The sequence below is a fragment of the Lithobates pipiens genome, unplaced genomic scaffold (assembly GCF_037356315.1).
Source record: "Lithobates pipiens isolate NorthernLeopardFrog02 unplaced genomic scaffold, aLitPip1_a1.2 Scaffold_27, whole genome shotgun sequence".
Lineage (NCBI taxonomy): Eukaryota > Metazoa > Chordata > Amphibia > Anura > Ranidae > Lithobates > Lithobates pipiens.
This window is the reverse complement of record NW_027507788.1, coordinates 35,044,641-35,067,422: the sequence shown is the minus strand read 5'-3', so window position 1 is coordinate 35,067,422 and position 22,782 is coordinate 35,044,641. Positions and strand designations below refer to the sequence as shown.

The 22,782-nt window shown below is 42.3% G+C and overlaps 1 long non-coding RNA gene across 1 annotated transcript in view; it reads right to left on the bottom strand.

Moving 5' to 3' along the window:
* The window catches only part of LOC143933765 (uncharacterized), a 79,872-nt gene that overhangs the window by 12,840 nt on the left and 44,250 nt on the right, over positions 1–22,782 (bottom strand). The window contains exon 2 of the long non-coding RNA XR_013263147.1: positions 6,620–6,700. This is a non-coding gene — a long non-coding RNA (uncharacterized LOC143933765). The remainder of the gene's footprint in view (positions 1–6,619; positions 6,701–22,782) is intronic.

The following is a 22,782-nucleotide window of genomic DNA, read 5'->3' as shown; positions in this document are numbered from 1 at the left end:
TGCTACAAAGCACCATGCTGATAGGGGGAGAGAGCAGAGAGATGACATCCATCAGACTGTTGCTGCTCTCTCACTGTCCAGTCACAAGCTAAGGGTGGGGAGGTCTCCAACGTATGTGGCTTAGCAGCAGTAGAAAAGGTATAGTCTGGTTATCAGGGTGGCATTTGCTGTGTGGCAGAGCTGTGTACATCTTGGCACTGGATGGACTAAATGGAAATAAATCAGGTCAGCAAGTTTTTTGCCGTGACTTTTGAATGGGCGTTTATAAAGAGGGAAAAACGTGCTAAAATATTAATTTCAAAGTTTTAGAAATAGACGGCTTATGTAATACATGGTTGGGTACGCATTATTGCAAAGCTTTCCTGGAATCTATCCTCACATGACAGCAATGTCGGTCAGAGGCTGGCTTGTTGCATCACTAGTGGAACGCAGATAATGTACAGGGTTTAAAGCGTATCTCCAGCCAAAACTATTTTTAGTGTTGGATAGGGTAGGGAATGGCTTTTTGCCTCTGTCACATTGGAGAGACTTTCCTTCACTTCCTGTCCTGGAGACACAACAGGAAGTTAGTAGAAATCACTCCAAAGTAAGAGCAAGTCCCCTTTTTAGATAGTTGTCACCGGACCAGGTGTCTCTATGAGAGCTAATCTATATGGTGACATGAAAAGAGGGACTCTGATGTAAAGAGGAGGCGCTGATAAAATCAGGGAATCTTCGAAGGAGAGGCTCTGATGTAATGGGGGAGGGAGGGTCTCTCATGTGAAGGGGAGGCTTTGATGTAATGGTGGAGGGGGGGGGGGGGGGTATTTATTGTGAAGTGGAGGCTTACTCTAATTATATATCTCTTTTATATGACAGAGACCTCTGATGGGAATAGGGGGTTCCAATATGATAGGAGGAGCTCTAATGAAATTGTGTGGCCTCTAATGTGAAAAGGAGACCTCTGATGTGAAGGGGGGACCTCTGAGGTAATGGAGGGGGCTCTGATGTAAAGGGGGGCTCTGATATAATAGGGGGATCTCTGAAGAGGGGGTTCTGATGTTATGGGGGGGCTCTGATGTGAAGGGGGACCTCTGATGTAAAGGGGCAGCTCTGATGTTATGGGGGGGCTCTGATGTGAAGGGGGCCCTCTGATGTGAAGGGGGACCTCTGATGTAAAGGGGCAGCTCTGATGTGAAGGGGGGCCTCTGATGTGAAGGGGGGCCTCTGATGTGAAGGGGGACCTCTGATGTGACAGGGGGACCTCTGATGTGAAGAGGGGCCCTCTGATGTGAAGGGGGACCTCTGATGTGAAGAGGGGACCTCTGATGTGAAGGGGGACCTCTGATGTGAAGGGGACCTCTGATGTGAAAGGGGGACCTCTGATGTGAAGAGGGGCTCTCTGATGTGAAGCGGGGCTCTCTGATGTGAAGGGGGCCCTCTGATGTGAAGGGGGCCCTCTGATGTAAAGGGGACCTCTGATGTGAAGAGGGGCTCTCTGATGTGAAGAGGGGCTCTCTGATGTGAAGAGGGGCTCTCTGATGTAAAGGGGGCCCTCTGATGTAAAGGGGGGCCTCTGATGTGAAGGGGGACTTCTGATGTGAAAGGGGCTCTCTGATGTGAAGAGGGGCTCTCTGGTGTGAAGGGGGCCCTCTGATGTGAAGGGGGGCCTCTGATGTGAAGGGGGACTTCTGATGTGAAGAGGGGCTCTCTGATGTGAAGAGGGGCTCTCTGATGTGAAGAGGGGCTCTCTGGTGTGAAGGGGGCCCTCTGATGTGAAGGGGGCCCTCTGATGTAAAGGGGGACCTCTGATGTGAAGGGAGCTCTCTTATGTGAAGGGGTGGCTCTGATGAGAAGGGGGGACCTCTGATGTAAAGGGGGACCTCTGATGTGAAGGGGGGCCTCTGATGTAAAGGGGGACCTCTGATGTGAAGGGGGACCTCCAAAGTGAAGTAAGCCTCTGATGTGAAGGGGTGGCTCTGATGAGAAGGGGGGACCTCTGATGTGAAGGGGGCCCTCTGATGTGAAGGGGGCCCTCTGATGTAAAGGGGGACCTCTGATGTGAAGGGGGCTCTCTTATGTGAAGGGGTGGCTCTGATGAGAAGGGGGGACCTCTGATGTAAAGGGGGACCTCTGATGTGAAGGGGGGCCTCTGATGTAAAGGGGGACCTCTGATGTGAAGGGGGACCTCCAAAGTGAAGTAAGCCTCTGATGTGAAGGGGTGGCTCTGATGAGAAGGGGGGACCTCTGATGTGAAGGGGAGCCTCTGATGTAAAGGGGGGCCTCTTATGTAAAGGGGGAACCTCTGATGTGAAGGGGGGCCTCTGATGTAAAGGGGGGACCTCTGATGTAAAGGGGGGACCTCTGATGTGAAGGGGGGACCTCTGATGTAAAGGGGAACCTCTGATGTGAAGGGGGGACCTCTGATGTAAAGGGGGCCTCTGATGTAAAGGGGGCCTCTGATGTAAAGGGGGGACCTCTGATGTGAAGGGGGGCCTCTGATGTAAAGGGGGACCTCTGATGTGAAGGGGGGCCTCTGATGTGAAGGGGGACCTCTGATGTGAAGGGGTGGCTCTGATGAGAAGGGGGGACCTCTGATGTAAAGGGGGGACCTCTGCTGTAAAGGGGGCCTCTGACGTAAAGGGGGGCCTCTGATGTAAAGGGGGACCTCTGATGTAAGGGGGAACCTCTGATGTGAAGGGGGGACCTCTGATGTGAAGGGGGGACCTCTGCTGTAAAGGGGGCCTCTGACGTAAAGGGGGGCCTCTGATGTAAAGGGGGACCTCTGATGTAAGGGGGAACCTCTGATGTGAAGGGGGGACCTCTGATGTGAAGGGGTGGCTCTGATGAGAAGGGGGGACTTCTGATGTAAAGGCGGGACCTCTGATGTGAAGGGGGACCTCTGATGTGAAGGGGGGACGGACTCTGACACAAGTTAATTTCATCATGGTGTTTGTGTGCATCACCCCAGGCTCGGGTTTCCCATTAATGAGTAACATTTAAGTTTTGTACATTTTAGACAAGGGTGCCCCCAGATTTTTCATACTTTTAATGGGTGCTGCACTAAAAAAAAAAAAAAAAAGATTGAGAATCGCTGACCCAGCAGAGGTCCTCTGTGGCCGATCGTTCACATTCAGGTCTCTGATCAGCTTTCCTCTGCCCGGAGGCGATGGCTTTGCTCTCGCTCTCACCTCTCCTTTCTTCTCCCTCAGCTGTCTCTTCTGACGTGTGTGATCCTAGACGAGTCGCAGAGATCCTTGTGCTAAGTACTTTTGTAGCTCACGGGCAATCCGTCATTTGTTTGTTAAAACCTTCAGTCTAAACAAAACATTTTTTTTCTTTAAGGCTTCCAATGTCAGAGCTGTTTAAAGGTCCCACGAGAACCTGTTAGTTTGCCTAATCCAGGCAAAAAATAATATATATATATATATATATATATATATATATATATATATATATTGTTAAAGTTGATAGACTTTCTTTTAAAACTATATTCCTCAATAGCCACAAAGGATAAAAATCGACTTTGTGTTTATCAAATGCCTCTGCAAAGCCAGATATTACCTTGTAAAAGTAGCAGTGACATGATCACTGGGCTGTACATAGCCTGTGCAGAGAGGCTCAGCAGCTCCACCCACTACAGACAGGAGAGGGTGGAGTCAGGACCCGTCACCCAGCATAAATAGAGAGAGCAGCAGTGACTGGTCTTTGTTACAGGAAGCCCCTGCACAGAATCTCAATTTTAGTAAGTGAGCTTCTTGGGTCAATTTTGTTTTCTTTCTTTTTTTCTTTTTTATTTAGATTTTTTTTAGGGGAAAAGGTATTTAGGGTAGTATTTTTTTTTTTTTGTTTAATTTAATGTTCTTAGTATTTGTGTTTTCTAAAGCCCCGTACACACTATCAGATTGTCTGCTGAGTTTTTCCTTCAGATTTACCAAAACCATGTAGTAGAAGGGCCTGCCTGATTGCATACACATTGAAACTCCTAAGGTTTGACCTCATATTATATGGTTTTGGTAAATCTGAAGGAAAAACTCAGCAGACAATTTGATAGTGTGTATGGGGCTTAAATGTTTTTTTTTTTTTTACTATTTGTTTAATGTTTGTACATTTATTTATTTTTTTTACTTGATTTTTATGTGTGAATAAAAACATAAAATAATGGGGCTGATGAGGGTATATTTTGGCCCATTTTTGGTCACCTCTAATCTTTTGGAGCCATTTAACTTTGCCAGAACTGTTTGTATTTTTTCACACACAAATCATGTTATGCCTGCAGATTACTTAAAACCCACATAGAAGATATTATCTGAGAGCAGAGACCCTGCGGAATAAAATTGTAGTAGTTCCAATTTTTATGTCACGCGATATTTGCGCAAGAAAATTCCGTTCATTTTTAGGGTACAAAAATGCAATACAAAAATAGTGCCCCATAGTTGATGTCAGTGACAGGAACAGTGCCCCATCACTGGTGTCAGTGGGAGGAACAGTGCCTCATTGTTGGTGTCAATGGGAGGAATATTGCCCATCATTGGTATCAGTGGGAAGAATAGTGCCTCATCATTGGTGACAGTGGGAGAAATATTGCCCATCATGGGTGTTAGTGGGAAGAAAAGTGACCATCACTGTCATCAGTGGATGAATAGTGCCTCATTGTTGGTGTCAAAGGGAGTAATTATAGCCCATTGTGGTGTCAGTGGGAAGAATAGTGCCTTGTTGTTGGTGTCATCAGTGGGATGAATAGTGCCCCATCCATGGTGTTAGTGTGAGGAATAGTGCCCCATCATTGACATCAGTAGGAGGAATAGTGCCCATCATTGGTGTCAGTGTGAAAAATAGTGCTCCATCACTGATGTCAGTGGGAGGCATAGAGTCCCATCATTGGTGTCAGTGGAAGGAATAGAGTCCCATCATTGGTATCAGCAGGAGGGATACAGTGGCAGGTACTATGGCCCACTGTTGCTGACAGTGGGGGGGGAACAATGGCCCAGGGGTCAGATAAAAGCAAGCAAAGGGTCACACCGTAGACAGCGGCACGCAGGCGCATTGAGCGCGGCAGCGTCAACGACGAAGATGCCGCGCGTTTCGGCTCCCGTGCGCATGCGTGGGAGTGACGTCATCGCAGCTTCGCCGAATGACAGCGGCGGAGCTGCGAGACCCCACCGAGAAGATGGAGGCTCCGGACTACAGGGGACAGCGGTGACTTCGCTGGCTCCTGTGTCAGGTAAGTGACACATAATGGACCACTATGCAATGCATAGTAGTCCATTATGCTTTGCCTTTGCAGGGAATGAAAGAGGAAGTAAACCCATCAGGGTTTACTTCCTCTTTAAAGATGAGGTTGCTCCGAGTAAATAGATACAGAACTTGTAAAATTTAAAAAATTACGCATGCCTGTGAAATGGCGAGAAAACATCTGTACCCTAAATTTTTCCTTGTCGGAATATTTTATTATGTATTCAAAGGTAAATTATACAAGTGTACAATATAATCTGTTATCAATCAAATTAATGAAGCTGAGTTATATAAATGCAAAGAATAGTATAGATTGCTATTATATATTATTAAATAAAAGTAATAAACTTATAAGCAACTGTTGATCTGTTTTTGAATGAAATATCTTAATTTATACAGTTACAATTATAAGGCTGCTTTCACACTGGGGCGGGAGCAGCGTCGGCGGTAAAGCGCCGCTATTTTTAGCGGCGCTTTACCGTCGTTTTAGCGGCGGTGTGCGGGCGCTAGCGGGGTGGTTTTAACCCCCGCTAGCGGCCGAAAAGGGGTTAAACCCGCCCGCAAAGCGCCGCTGCAGCGGCGCTTTGCCGGCGGTATTGCCGCGGTGTCCCATTGATTTCAATGGGTAGGAGCGGTTTAGGAGCGGTGAATACACCGCTCCTTCACCGCTGCAAAGATGCGGCTGGCAGGACTTTTTTCACCGTCCTGCCAGCGCATCGCTCCAGTGTGAAAGCCCTCCGGCTTTCACACTGGAGTTAAAGGGGCCGGCTTTTTTCAGGCGTTACACAGGCGCTATTTTTAGCGCTGTAACGCCTGAATACCGCCCCAGTGTGAAAGCAGCCTAACTGTAAAAATTCTATATGATCGTAGGTAGCATATGTGGGAGCTTCCAAATTCAAGAAGTAAATATGGATATAAATAAAGATAAGAAGGGAAGAAGGAAAGAGAGGGATGTATAGAGAAAGGGTAATGAGTTCCGCATACCCTAAATTTTTTATAGGCAACACCTTAGCGCCCATCTTCTGAATATAGTGTTGTTGTGTTGTCCTAGGGTGGGCTCAATTGGTGCCTCCAGAACTGTGGCAAAGCCTTCACTTACAGGCCACCAATTACGTCATCACTGTGCAGCCAATCACAGCGAACAAATGATTGGGAGCTCCTCCCCTACAGACATCATGGACCACTTAAAGGGCCTGCTCCCAGTTCATTTCACCTCCACCATTGACCCCAATCCATTTTGCCAAATTTTGCAAAAAGAATACTCTTGATTTTGCTCAAACCTACTAACAAATGTAAATCCTATAGGTATTAACAAGAAGCTGGTGATTCATGCAATTATTTAAGGAGTATATATGTAATTTATTACATAAGGTTCATTATACAGTGCAAGTACAACGTAACTTACCTTCTTATGAACAAAGGTTCTCTCTGGTGTTTAGTCTCGGCTGCCCAAGCCAATTGTTGGTGCATTGTGATTGTCTGGTGCCTAAAAAAACAAAAAGACAAGATGTAAAGATTTTTATGAACTGATACCATGTGGCTCTAAGAAGCAAAAAATGTAGGCCCTATTCAGATCAGGGTGGGTTTCCTGATGGTGAAAAACGGTGAACCATGCCTTTCGTTGAAACTGCCAATGTAGTCTTCTTCGGAAGCTCAGATAACAAGGCAGGAGCACAACGGGGAGACATGGACAGAGCTTTGTCATAACAGGAAGGACCTATATGGCAGGATTCACCAGGGATTATTTTAACTTCTTGAGATCCGCGCTATAGCCGAATGACGGCTACAGCGCGGACCTGCTTTGCCGGGACGATGTCTATTGACGTCGTCCCGTGCACGAGCGGCCTGATCTGTCTATGAGACTCGCCTGATCACAGATCGGAGCAAGGGGTCGATCCCGACCCCTTACCATGTGATCAGCTGTCTGCCAATGACAGCTGATCATGTGATCACAACAGAGCCGGTAATCGGCGGCCGTGATCGGGACATCAGTCCCAATCACAGCGAGCTGGGGACAGCTCATCAGTGCCCACCTGCTCCCTGCCAGTGCCACCTAAAATATAGCAAAAAGTGCAACTCATCAGTGCCCATAGTGCCACCCATCAGTGCCACAGTGCCATCCATCAGTGCCCACAGTGCCCACAATCTGCTCGCACACAAAGTGCTGCACCTCAGTGCCACATATCCGTGCCCATCAGTGTCATGTACCAGTGCCCATCAGTGACGCCCATCAGTGCCCAGCAGTGCCACCTATCAGTGCCCATCAGTCCCATCTATCAGTGGTACCTATCAGTGCCCATCCGTGCCACCCATCCGTGACATCTTATCTGTTTCCATCTTTGCCTATCGGTGCCACCTTATCTGTGCCTATCAGTGCCCACCAGCGCCGCCTATCAGTGCCCACCGGCGCCGCCTATCAGTGCCCACCAGCGCCGCCTCATCAGCGCATTTCAATGAAGGAGAAAAATTACCTGTTTGCAAAATTTTATAACAAACTATTAAACATGATTTTTTTTATTTTTTTTATTTTGCATCTTTTTTTGTTTGTTTAGCAAAAAATAAAACTCCCAGCTGTAATTAAATACCACCAAAAGAAAGCTCTATTTGTGGAAAAAAAATTATAAAAATGTAATTTGGGTACAGTGTTGTATGACCGCGCAATTGTCATTCAAAGTGCATCAGCGCTGAAAGCTGAAAATTGGTCTGGGCAGGAGGGGGGTTTAAGTGCCCAGTAAGCAAGTGGTTAATAAATGACTTTTGAAATAACATTACCGTGTTAAAGGCTATATGAGATTTTCGTGATCAGGTTTACATGTACAGTGGACACCTTGTTTGTTTGCGGAGGTAGGAATCACACTTTTCATTTTACTTTTCTTATTTTTTATAACAGTTTTTATATTTCCTATCGTCTTGTACTTCCTGTGGAAAGTTAATGTCAGAATTTGGTTTGTACTCTATGGGAATTCAAATGGTATAGAGCTGTAGAGGCTGGGCTGGTAATCTTGAGGTCATGGACACCAGAACATATTTGACAAGTCTCTGCATCTAGGCCATCTTCTCCCAACCTTCTTATCCCAGAAGAACCTCTGAATTTTTTTACATCTCAGAGAAAAGTCTTACTAAAACCAGTTCATTGGGTGTCAATAGGAAAGATCCCCCTACATTGGTGGTCAGTAGAAATACCGCAACCTTTACAGTAGTAGTCAGATTGCCATCCTTACAGACAGCTATAAAGATAATTGGCACTATGCTGCTGATTTTGCCAGGTGGTGTTGGTCCCAGAATGATCCAGGCACCATCAAATGGGAGGTCATTTAAACACAGCACAAGGAACCGCTAGCAACCTCCAGAAGAACCTAAGGTTTCTTGGTGCCTGGTTGGGTATAGCATTTACCTTAAAAAACACTGGTGGAGCATTGGACCCAAGTATAAGCAGATACAGTGCCTTGCGAAAGTATTCGGCCCCCCTTGAACTTTTTAACCTTTTGCCACATTTCAGGCTTCAAACATAAAGATATAAAATTTTAATCTTTTGTGAAGAATCACCAACAAGTGAGACACAATTGTGAAGTGGAACGAAATCTATTGGATAATTGAAACTTTTTTAGCAAATAAAAAACTGAAAAGTGATGCGTGCAAAATTATTCAGCCCCTTTACTTTCAGTGCAGCAAACTCACTCCAGAAGTTCAGCGAGGACCTCTGAATGATCCAATGTTGTCCTAAATGACTGATGGTGATAAATAGAATCCACCTGTGTGTAATCAAGTCTCTGTATAAATGCACCTGCTCTGTGATAGTCTCAGGGTTCTGTTGAAAGCGCAGAGAGCATCATGAAGACCAAGGAACACACCAGACAGGTCTGTAATACTGTTGTGGAGAAGTTTAAAGCCGGATTTGGATACAAAAAGATTTCCCAAGCTTTAAACATCCCAAGGAGCACTGTGCAAGCGATCATTTTGAAATCTACCAAGACCTGGCCGTCCCTCTAAACTTTCAGCTCAGACAAGGAGAAGACTGATCAGAGATGCAGCCAAGAGGCCCATGATCACTCTGGATGAACTGCAGAGAACTACAGCTGAGGTGGGAGAGTCTGTCCATAGGACAACAATCAGTCGTACACTGCACAAATCTGGCCTTTATGGAAGAGTGGCAAGAAGAAAGCTATTTCTCAAAGATATCCATAAAAAGTCTCGTCTAAAGTTTGCCACAAGCCACCTGGGAGACACACCAAACATGTGGAAGAAGGTGCTCTGCTCAGATGAAACCAAAATCAAACTTTTTGCCCACAATGCAAAACGATATGTTTGGCGTAAAAGCAACACAGCTCATCACCCTCAACACACCATCCCCACTGTCAAACATGGTGGTGGCAGCATCATGGTTTGGGCCTGCTTTTCTTCAGCAGGGACAGGGAAGATGGTTAAAATTGAGGGGAAGATGGATGCAGCCAAATACAGGACCATTCTGGATGAAAACCTGTTGGAGTCTGCAAAAGACCTGAAACTGGGACGGAGATTTATCTTCCAACAAGACAATGATCCCAAACATACAGCAAAATCTACAAAGGAATGGTTCACAAATAAACGTATCCAGGTGTTAGAATGGCCAAGTCAAAGTCCAGACCTGAATCCAATCGAGAATCTGTGGAAAGAGCTGAAAACTGCTGTTCACAAACGCTCTCCATCCAACCTCACTGAGCTCGAGCTGTTTTGCAAGGAAGAATGGGCAAGAATTTCAGTCTCTCGATGTGCAAAACTGATAGAGACATACCCTAAGCGACTTGCAGCTGTAATCGCAGCAAAAGGTGGCTCTACAAAGTATTAACGCAAGGGGGCCGAATAATTTTGCACGCCCCACTTTTCATTTTTTTATTAGTTAAAAAAGTTTCAAAAATCCAATAGATTTCGTTCCACTTCACAATTGTGTCCCCCTTGTTGGTGATTCTTCACAAAAAATAAAAATTGTATATCTTTATGTTTGAAGCCTGAAATGTGGCAAAAGGTTGAAAAGTTCAAGGGGGCCGAATACTTTCGCAAGGCACTGTATTTCAGTTCAAAGTCAAAGCCAGCACTCCCAAGAATAAAGGGCCCAGATAGCGCCTCGGAATGTCATCAATAAGTATTTTATTAAACACACTAATAGCAAAAGGTAGCCAGCCTGTTTTGTGGGCTTTACCAATCGTCCTTCATCTGGGCTTTTGGAGGTGAGAAGAACCAGAAAACTGGACCAAGATCGAATTATCTTGCAGTGAATGTCAATTTGACCCCACAAACCACCTTCTGAAAAGTAAAGGTTTTGAACGTAATTCTACCATTGTATGGCCAGGTTACAAAGAAAATTCCCCCCAAAATTAGGGCCCTTTTCACAATGACACCCTCTGTTCCCTCTCAGCAATAGATCCTAGACCAGTTTTATCTCCAAACTGCAGCCCAGGGGTCAAATGTGGCCCTTTGATTGCCTTTATCAGGCCTCTGTGGCACTATTTCACTGGCGCCAACGGCATTCTTTCTTCCTCTGACACCAATGGTAGGATTATTTCTCCCACTGGCACCAGCGATTTGGTACCCTTCCTCCCACAGACGCCGGTGATTGGGCCCTATTCCTCCCATTAATACCAATGATGGGGCATTGGTTACATCCACTTAATCCAGGGAGTTTCTACTGCCACCGGGTAAAGTCTGTCTCTCTTAAAGTCTGAAGGACAGTAAACTGGCCCTTTATTTGGAGAGATTGGAGACCCCTGTCCAAGACCAATCCCCAGAATAGAAGTAGATGTCATATATGTGAGATTGTGTCCATCCAGAGTTTTCTTCCATCTTTTGATGGCGTTAAAATGGGATGTAATCCCTACGGATGGTCAGATCCCTATATCCACCAACCAGAGTTCAGTATAAGTGGAGCTGGATGAAGACCTTTTCCATTTGATTGGACAAACCCAAATGTGGTTGTCAACTTATGAGTTAACAGGGGCTAAAATGTGGCCCCTGACACCACCAAAGGGCCAAACCATAATATGGAGTGCTTGAGAGGACTGTCAAATTGCAGACCTAATAGTGGCCAGTGGGAATAGAACCTGGTGTCAGTGGGAGTAAACAGTTCCCTGTCATTGGTATGAAGGGGAGGAATAGTGCCACATCGTTGGTGGCAGTGGGAAAAATAGTGCCCAATAGCTGGTGTCAGTGACAGGAATAGTGCCCCATCACTGGTGTCAGTGAGAGGAATATTGCCTCATTGTTTGTGTCAGTGGGATGAATAGTAGCCCATCGTTGGTGTCAGTGGAATAAATAGAGCTTCATTATTGGTGCCAGTGGGAGGAATAGAGCCTCATTGTTGGAGTCAGTGGGAGGAATAGAGCCTCATCGTTGGTGTCAGTGGGAGGAATAGAGCCTCATTGTTGGTGCCAGTGGGAGGAATAGAGCCTCATTGTTGGTGTCAGTGGGAGGAATAGAGCCTCATCGTTGGTGTCAGCGGGAGGAATATTGCCTCATTGTTGGTGTCAGTGGTAGGAATAGAGCCTCATTGTTGGTTTCAGTGGTAGGAATAGAGCCTCATTGTTGGTGTCAGTGGGAGGAATAGAGCCTCATTGTTGGTGTCAGTATAAGGAATAGTGCCCCATCACTGGTATCAGTAGGAAAACAGTGCCCCATAGTTGATGTCAGTGGCAGGAACAGTGCCCCATCATTGGTGTTAGTAGGAGAAAAAGTGCCCATCAGTGGGAGGAATCATGCCTCATTGTTGGTGTCAGTGGGAGGAATATAGCCCCATCCTGGGTGTTAGTGGGAGGAATAGTCACCTGTTTCAGTGGGCAAAATAGTGCCCCATAGTTGATGTCAGTGACAGGAACAGTGCCCTATCAATGGTGTCAGTGGTAGGAATAGTGCCTCATTCTTGGTGTCAGCGGGAGGAATAGTGCCCCATCATTAGTGTTAGTGGGAGGAATATTGCCCTTCATTGACATCAGTGGAGGAATAGTGCCTCATTGTTGGTGTCAATGGGAGCAATTATAGCCCATTGTGGTGTCAGTGGGAAGAATAGTGCCTCGCTGTTGGTGTTAGTGGGAGGAATATTGCCCATCATTGACATCAGTGGAGGAATAGTGCCTCGTTGTTGGTGTCAATGGGAGTAATATTAGCCCATTGTGGTGCCAGTGGGAGGAATAGTACCCCATCACTGGTGTCAGTGGGGGGAATAGTGCCTCTTTGTTGGTGCCAGTGGAAGGAACAGTGCCCCATCATTGGTATCAGCAGGAGGAATACAGTGGCAGGTACTATGGCCCACTGTTGCTGACAGTGGGGGGAACAATGCCCCAGGGGTCAGATAAAAGCAAGCAAAGGGCCACACCCAGCCCCAGGTTACAGTATGGAGGCCACTGCCGTAATCAATGTTCCCACTACAAACGGCTGAGGTCTGAGGGCCTCACAGTATATACCAAAGGGCTGCAAAAAAGAGGTTTTGGCCATAGATAGACTTCAAAGTCTCACATGTTGGATCCTTCAGAAGTTATAGGATAGAATACTTGCACTGTAGTGGTAGGACTAGGAAATAATGGTATTTAATGTTTGAAGTGAACTTTAATTTAAGGTGAGTCGGTGACCTCGTAGCATCCATCAGGGCACACTTCCGGGCCCTCAGACTGCAGACCAATTAATGTTACGTCCATTAAGCGATACGATGAATGCACTTTACTTATCCAAGCTAAATCATCTTTATAATAACTTGGTGCCTTATGAATCAAAGATGAAGTATATAGGTCTGAGAACCCTGGCTCAGAGGACTTACAGTAAGTACAGTAGTTGTGGGTAAAGCCAACAAGGAATTTTCAATCAGATGACATCAGCGCGCTGATAGTCCACCCCTCCCCCCCCCCCCCAGGATCGGACTGATATAATGAATTCAGAAAGCCCAAATGAACTTTTAGTTTAAATCAGCACAATACATACCAGACGCAATATAATAAAAATCGTTCAAAGCCTTTCAGTCGATTTTTAGGTTGGAAAGTAGGAACCCTCACAAGTGGAAAAGCAGTGGTCTCTCTGCAGAGGTACAACGTGCCCACTGCTGGGTCACTGGGTCAGAGCTTAGAGCTCTCCAATTAGTAAGGCTCGTGCCACCCTGCTGATTGGAGAGTTCTAGTTTTGACTCCCCCATAGAGAGTCCACTGCTTTAACACATTGACATTCAACAGCATAACCTGGAGAATTTTGGTAAAATTTTGCTAGTTGGTAAAATGCATTAGTGTCTGCGGGAAAGGTGAAATGAAGGTGCTGCTTGGTGATTTTTAACCCCTTTACACATATAGGGGACACCACAGAGGTGGGCTTTCTTCTTTGACACCACATACATTATATTGCCAAAAGTATCGGGACACCTTCCTTTACACACACATGAACTTTAATGGCATCCCAGTCTTAGTCTGTAGGGTTCAATATTGAGTTGGCCCACACTTTGCAGCTATAACAGCTTCAACTCTTCTGGGAAGGCCGTCCACAAGGTTTAGGAGTGTGTCTATGGGAATGTTTGACCATTCTTCCAGAAGTGGATTTGTGAGGTCAGACACTGATGTGGAAGAGAAGGCCTGGCTCTCAGTCTCTGCTCTAATTCATCCCAAAGGTGTTCTATCAGGTTGAGGTCAGGAATATTTGAAGGCCAGTCAAGTTCCTCCACTTCAAACTCGCTCATCTACACTATATTGCCAAAAGTATTGGGCTACCCCTCCAAATCATTTGGTGGAGGGAGGATTATGGTGTGGGGGTTGTTTTTCAGGGGTTTGGCCCCTTAGCTCCAGTGAAGGGAACTCTTACGGCAACAGCCCCTTCCTGTTCCAACATGACTGCGCACCAGTGCACAAAGCAAGGTCCATAAAGACATGGATGAGCGAGTTTGGGGTGGAGGAACTTGACTGGCCTGCACAGAGTCCTGACCTCAACCCAGTAGAACACCTTTGGGATGAATTAGTGTGGTGAAAAAACCATAACATGATCTCTGTGATAGCCAATCACAGCAGGTAACACCTCCCTTGCATATCTTTGTCCTCTGTGAGGAAAAGAAAAATACACTATTATATCTCTTTCTAAATAAAAAAAAAATAACCACAAATACTACCATTACCACTACTACTACTACTATTATCACTACTACCACTACTACTATTATCACTACTACCACTACTATTATCACTACTACCACTACTATTACTATTTCTACTATTATCACTACTACTATTACTACTATTTCTACTACTATTACTACTATTATCACTACTACAACTACTACTATTACCTCTACTACTACTACTACTACCACTACTTTTTTCTTCTACTACTTTTTTTTAAGGCTTTTGCACTAAATCATGGGAACCAAGCTTCGAGAAGGCTGTTAAATTGGTAATTAAATAAATGCATTTCTACACTTTTTTTTTTTTTTTTTATATATATATATATTATGACCCATAGACTTTTTTTTTAATTTATTTTTTTATAGCGTGCTTTGCAGTTCAGGATCAAGTCAACTTTTTGTTCTTTCTGTTTTTTTTTATTTTTTTTTTTTTTCTAGGGCTTTTGCACTAAATCATGGGACCCAAATTTTGAGAAGGCTGTCAAAATGTTAATTAAATAAATGCATTTTTACACATTTTGTTATTATATTATGACACATTCTTTTTTTTTTAGTTTTTTCTATATCTTTTTGTTTATAGCGTGCTTTGCAGTCCAGGATCAGTACAACTTTTCGCTCTTTTTTTTACTTATTTTTTTTTTTTTGTTAGTTAGTTTAGAGCTGCTGAATTTAATCCTGCATATATACGTTCTTTCAGTTTTTTTTTCTTTGTTGTTGTTTTTTTGTCATGCCAGTTCAGTTTTAAGGATCAATACAACTTTTTGTTCTGTTTCCTATATTTGAAATCACTTTTTTTTATCACTTCACTGGGATTTTTCGAATTTCATTATGAACACTTGTTATTTATAATTCTTTTTATAAATGATGTTATGTTTGATTTATTAGAGGGGTAGATCTACTTTTCTCACTATTATTGCAATGAATTAATTAATCACTCATAGGTGTTTATTATTTAATTTATTTATAGTATTTATGTATGTGCGCGGATTTTTCCTTTTGTTATCTTATAGTGTTTACGTGTATCTTGTAAAACTGAGCTGCAGCGATTTTTACTTGTACTAGTGTAGATTTAGGTTTAGCGCGGTATTTATTTTTTCTTTTTGATCCTTTATTTTAAAGCTGTTGCACTAAATCACGGGACCAAAACTTTGAGAAGGTAACTAAATGCTACATTAAATGGTAATTAAATAAATGCATTTTTATTATTTTTTGTTTTTATTATGATATCTTAAAGCTTTTCTTTTGTTTGTTTATTGTTGTTGTTCTTTTTTTTTTTTTTTTTTTTTTTTAGCATGCCTTGCAGTTGCCTTTGGGTTGTTTTCTTTTTGTTCTCCTTGATATATTTTTAAGTGGAAATGGTAAGTTATTTTATCTGTGCTATTTGCTTGCTCAGTACATAGAGATTGTTTTTATTTTTTTATTATTTTTTTTTGTATGTTATTATTCTTTATTTTTTGCTTTTTTTTTGGCCCTGTCAAAAAATAAAAATAAAAAAAGAAAGTTAAAAAAATAAAAATAATAACAATTATGTTTGCTTTTGTGTTACAAAGGACAGTGAAGTACAAAAACCCTCTTTAAAAAAATAAAATAAAAATAAATAGTATATAGAAATGCATTGAAACCACTTAAAGATGTAATTTTTTTTTTCTTTTGCCGTATAAAAAGCACAATAAACCGCGATAACAAAAGGTGTCAATTAACCTAAGAGAGCCACTTTACAATTTTTTTTTTGTTTTGTTATGAAAATAAACGCTCATATCCTTGCTTTCAAAAGATGCGGTCATGACCTCTGGATGTCATCATCCCATTCGTACGGGTTTCATTTATCACTGCTATCTACTTATAAAGGATGGAAATGTTGCTCCCCCTCCCCCCTCCCGCCTTCGGCTTCCTGATCGTTCATTTTCCGTGTCCGCTCTACAGAAGCTCAAAAATTTGCTGTAGGATTTGTATTTCTGTCCATCCAGTTCTGGGATTAACACAGCTCCACCACACATCACAGCCAGTTGGGTGACATCAAAAACGCCCCCTTATTGACTGTGATGCAAAATCGAGTCCCATTGACTTCAGTGCAAAATCGCGTCCCATTGACTTAAATACAAAAACGCCCCCTACTGACTGCAATGCAAAAATCGCATTCCATTGACTTCAATGCAAAAACGCCCCCTATTGACTGCAATGCAAGATCGCATCCCTTTGACTGCAATGCAAAAGCGTTCCCCTATTGACTGCAATGCAAGATCGCATCGCATTGACTTCAATACATATTGCATTTCATTGATGTCAATGCAAAAACGCCCTGAGCTATGAGTAAGCGCTGTTTGTAGCGTGAAACGCGTCAGCAACCTTGTACCATTTTTTTGTTCCCCTTTGCTGTGATGTGTTGTTCAATGGAGTTTTGCACTTGCATTTGAAGAAATAAAGGCACCTAATTTTTACTCAACCCGGAGTGCGGCTATCCAGAGTTTTGTTCTGCTTCTATACATTTGGCAAAAACACCCTCTATTTTGATGCAAATTTGAGTCCCATTGACTTCAATGCAAAATCTTGTCTCATTGACTTCAAAGCAAAAACGGCCCCTAGTTGACTGCATTGCCAAAATCGCATCCTATTGACTTCAATGCAAAATTACGTCTCATTGACTTTAATGCAAAATCAAAACCACCTGACTGTAATGCAAAATCGCAATCCCATTGACTTCAATGCAAAAACGCCCCCTATTGACTGCAATGCAAAATCGCATCCCATTGACCTCAATTCAAAAATGCCCCCTATTGACTGTGATGCAAAATCTAGTCCCATTGACTTCAGTGTAAAATCACCCCCTATTGACTGTGATGCAAAACTGAGTCCCATTGACTTCAATGCAAAAACGCCTCTTATTAACTGTGATGCAAAATTGAGTCCCATTGACTTAAATACAAAAACACCCCCTACTGACTGCAATGCAAAAATCGCATTCCATTGACTTCAATGCAAAAACGCCCCCTATTTACTGCAATGCAAGATCGCATCCCTTTGACTGCAATGCAAAAGCGTTCCCCTATTGACTGCAATGCAAGATCGCATCGCATTGACTTCAATACATTTCATTGATGTCAATGCAAAAATGCCCTCTATTTTGATGCAAATTTGAGTCCCATTGACTTCAATGCAAAAACAGCCCCTAGTTGACTGCATTGCCAAAATCGCATCCTATTGACTTCAATGCAAAATTACGTCTCATTGACTTTAATGCAAAATCAAAACAACCTGACTGTAATGCAAAATCGCAATCCCATTGACTTCAATGCAAAAACGCCCCCTATTGACTGCAATGCAAAATCGCATCTCATTGACCTCAATGCAAAATTGCATCCCATTGACCTCAAAAACGCCCCCCTATTGACTGTGATGCAAAATCTAGTCCCATTGACTTCAGTGTAAAATCCCCCCCTATTGACTGTGATGCAAAACTGAGTCCCATTGACTTCAATGCAAAAACGCCTCCTATTAACTGTGATGCGAAATTGAGTCCCATTGACTTAAATACAAAAACACCCCCTACTGACTTCAATGCAAAGACGCCCCTAATTGACTGCAAGGCAAAATCGCATCCCATTGACTTCAATGCAAAATCGCGTCTCATTGACTTCAATGCAAAATCAAAACCCCCTGGCTGCAATGCAAAATCGCAATCCCATTGACTTCAATGCAAAAACGCCCCCTATTGACTGCAATGCAAAATTGCATTTTCATTGACCTCAATTCAAAAACGCTCCCTATTGACTGTGATGCAACATCTAGTCCCACTGACTTCAGTGCAAAATCGCATCCCATTTACTTAAATACAAAAACGCCCCCTATTGACTGCAATGCAAAATCAAAACCCCCTGACTGCAATGCAAAATCGCATCCCATTGACTTTAATGCAAAAACGCCCCTATTAACTATAATGTCAAATCACATCCCATTGGCTTCAATGCATATCGTGTCTCATTGACTTACATGCAAAAGAACCCCCTTTTGACTGCAATGCGAAATCACATCCCATGGACTTCAATGCCTATCGCATCTCATTGACATCAATGCCAAAACGCCTCCTAGTGACCACAATGCAAAATCACATCCTATTGACTTCAATACAAAAAAAACCCCTATTGACTGTGATGCAAAATCGTGTCCTATTGACTTAAATGCAAAAACGCCCTCTATTGACTGCGATGCAAAATTGCACCGCATTGACTTTTTGGACAAAGGAGCAATTCGCTCAATGAGAACCCCCCCTCCCCCGCCGGTTGGCCGGTTTACCAAAACCATGTCATATAACAACCGACCTGAACTTTCCGATCGCTCTGTATCCGGGCAGAGCAACGGACTTTACAAAATCGAACGAACAAAAGTAAAACAAAATAGTGTGTAGCTAGCTTTAGATGCTGCAAAGTTACAATGTACAGCCTGAGTGATCATTGGGGAGAGAGGAGACTGAGGAAATGCTTCCTTCTGCATGCAGCGGACTGATGGCTATTACTTGTATAGGGAAAGGGGGGGGGGGGGATGCTGTTTTGGACGAATGTTCTTTTAAAATGGGCTGTAGTAAAATACCGTATTATAGCCACTAGATGGCGCTGAGGAGTGTAGGAATTACTTATATCTTTGTATATATTTTTGTAGCAAGAGATACAAAGTAACAATTCTAGAGAACACTAGAGGGAATTAACAAATAAATGTACCCATTGACCTGTGTAATTCCTATGCTCATCTGCGCCATCTAGTGGAATGAATGGACATTTTCTGGACAAATAGCTATGCATATTTTTATTTTTTATAAATAGACGCCAAACTGTGTCATCGATCAATTTTTGAGCAAAACCGATCAATTTAACTGAGATGATTCCGATCGGTCTGAGCAGAACCAATGACCTATCTGATCTTCTGAAACATACGAAGCCCATTTCGATTGACTATTGATCGACTATTGATCATTTCTTTAGGTTTGTGATTATTCTCTCCCCGTACTCATTCTACAATGGAATCTTATAGATTTCCGATAACCCTTTGTATCCCCCACCTATGGTTACCACTGGATATTTAAATAACAGATAAGGTCTATTATTTTACAAATTGATTGGTTATTGATCAGCTATTGATTGTTTCTTATGGTTGTGATTATTCACTACCCATGTACATCCTACGATGGAATCTCTGGAAATTCCGATAATCCTTTGTATCCCCCACCTACGGTTACCCCTGGGTATTTCAATGATAGATGCCGTATTTTATTTTGCTAATTGATTATCGATTGGTTATTGATCATTTCCAAAGGTTGTAATTTTTTTCGCACTCCGTACTCATCTTACAATGGGATCTTCAGAATTTCTGATAATCCTTTGAATCCCCCATTTTATGGTTACCCCTGGCCATTTAAATAACAGATGAGGTCTATTATTTTGCTGACTGATTGGTTATTGATCAGTTATTAATTGTTTCTTGAGGTCATGATTATTAAGTCCCCATACTCATCCTACAGATGTAATCTTCTTAATTTCTAATAACCCTTTACATACCCCATCTATGGTTACCCCTGCATATTTAAATGACAGGTGCAGTATTTTATTTTCCTGATTGATTGATTATTGATTGTTTATTGATAATTTCTTAAAGTCATAATTATTCGCACCCCATACTCATCTTACAATGGAATCTTCAGAATTTATGATAACTCTTTGTCTCCCCCATTTAATGCTACCCCTGGCCATTTAAATGACAGATGAGGTTTATTATTTTGCCAATCAACTGATTATTGATCAGTTATTGATCGTTTCTTTGGGTCATGATTATTTACAACCTGTACTCATCCTACAATAGTATCTTCAGAATTTCTGATAACCCTTTGTATCCCCCACCTGCACCTATGGTTAAAAATGACAGATAAGGTCTATTATTTTGCCATATGATTGATTAATGATCAGCTATTGATCGTTTCTTATGGTTTTGATTATTCACAACCCATATACATCCTACGACGGAATTTCCAATAATCCTTTGTATCCCTCACCTATGGTTACCCCTGGATATTTTAATGACAGATGCCGTCTTTTGTTTTGCCAACTGATTATCGATCTGTTATTGATAATTTCTTAAGATTGGCATTTTTTCACACCCCGTACTCATCCTACAATGGGATCTTCAGAATTTCTGATAACCCTATCTCCCATCTATGGTTACCCCTGGCCATTTAAATGACAGATAAGGTCTATTATTTTATGAATTGATTGATTATTGATTGGTTATTGATAATTTGTTAAGGTCATAATTATTCGCACCCCATACTCATCTTACAATGGAATCTTCAGAATTTCTCATAACCCTTTGTCTACTCCATTTAATGCTACCCCTGGCCATTTAAATGACAGATGAGGTTTATTATTTTGCCAATCAACTGATTATTGATCAGTTATTGATCGTTTCTTTGGTTCATGATTATTTACATCCTGTACTCATTCAATAATGGAATGTTCAGACTGATAACCCTTTGTATCCCCCACCTATGGTTACCCCTGGCCATTTAAATGACAGATAAGGTCTATTATTTTGCCAGATGATTGATTATTGATCAGCTATTGATCATTTCTTATGGTTGTGATTATTCACAACCCATATACATCCTACGATAGAATCTCCAAAATTTCCAATAACCCTTTGTATCCCCCACCTGGATATTTAAATGACAGATGCCTTCTTTTGTTTTACCAATTGATTATCGATCTGTTATTGATCATTTCTTAAGATTGGCATTTGTTTGTACCCCGTACTCATCCTACAATGGGATCTTGAGAATTTCTGATAACCCTTTGTATCTCCCATCTATGGTTACCCCTGGCCATTTAAATTACAGATAAGGTCTATTAGTTTGCCAATTGATTAATTATTGATCAGCTAATGATCGTTTCTTAAGGTTTTGATTATTCACACCCCACATCCAGATCCTATGATGGAATCTTTGGAATTTCTGATAGCCCTTTGTATCCCCCACCTACAACTACCCCATGACATTTAAATGACAGAAGAGGTCTGCACTTATGCCGATCGATTGATTATTGGCAGATGATGAATATTTCTCCTCCACCCCTCTGACGCCGGTCCCTTGGTCCCCCTCCATTCTCTTCTGCCTCTCCTCTCTATCTCTCTTACAGCCCTGGCACTGGGCCAAGATGAAAAATGTATTAAAAAAACGTAAGATGATAAAAAATTGATAAAAAATAAATACAATTGATTGTATGAAGAATGTAATTAAAAATGTAATATGTTAAATGAAATAAAAATGTATACATTTATGGGCGCCATAAAGAAATAGGATGCACTTATGTCTAGCACATGTTCTGCTATCGGAGCGCCATTATTGCGAGAATCAATCATCAGATCTTTTAAAACATATAAAGCCTGTTTGATTGACTATTGATGAGTTATTGATCATTTCTTAAGGTGGTAATTATTCCCACCCCATACACATCCTCTGATGGAATCTTTGGAATTTCCGATAACCCTTTGGTACCCCCCCACCTACGGTGACCCCCAGACATTTAAATGACAGATGCGTTCTGCTATTTTGACGATCGATTGATTATTGGAGGACGCTGAATATTATTCCGCCATCCCTTCGTTGTCCGTCTCCTGGCATTCCCTTTCTCTTCTGCCTCTCCTCTCTATCCCTCTCTCTGGTTCTCGGAGAGCCGGCTCTGGCACGGGGCCAAGATGAAAAATTCCATCTCCTCATCCAGTGCAGAGCCGCAGGGAGGGTGCGAGAATGGGGGGGGGGGAGGGAGAAATAGAAAAAGAGACATACACAGAGGGGGGAGGGGAGAGGTGAGAGGGAGCAAAGGGGGACACAAAGAGCCCAGCCACTGATAGAGGAAAGGAAAAGGATAGGAATCGATATCGGCGTGCAACCCAAAAAGAGGAAACGGGTGAAGGGCCCTGTAGACGGGGGCCAGAGGTTGAATATGGGACAGCAAAGGATGGTGTGCATCAATGGAACTGTATGCATGATACTGGTTACGTACTGGTTAGGCCTTCTATACAAGGATGCCAACTCAAATAGGGCGTTCTTTTGAATCGCCTCTATTTTGATCACTGCCGTATTCTGTGCAATAACCCAAAACATTATTTATTATTATTTTTATTATTATTATTATTATATTTTTATTATTTCTTTATTTTTATTATTTTTTTTATTTTATAAATTTATTGACAATTTTTATATTATTAACATATATCATTTTATTATTAATAGTATTTTATTGATTTATTTTTTATTTTTGACTATATATTTTTTTATTAATAACATATGATTTTATTAATAAATTGTATTTTTTTTTGGCAATATTTATTTAACATTTCATAAAAAATAAATAAATAATATATAGATGGATAGATAAACAGAAATCTATATCTATCTATATATATCTATATAT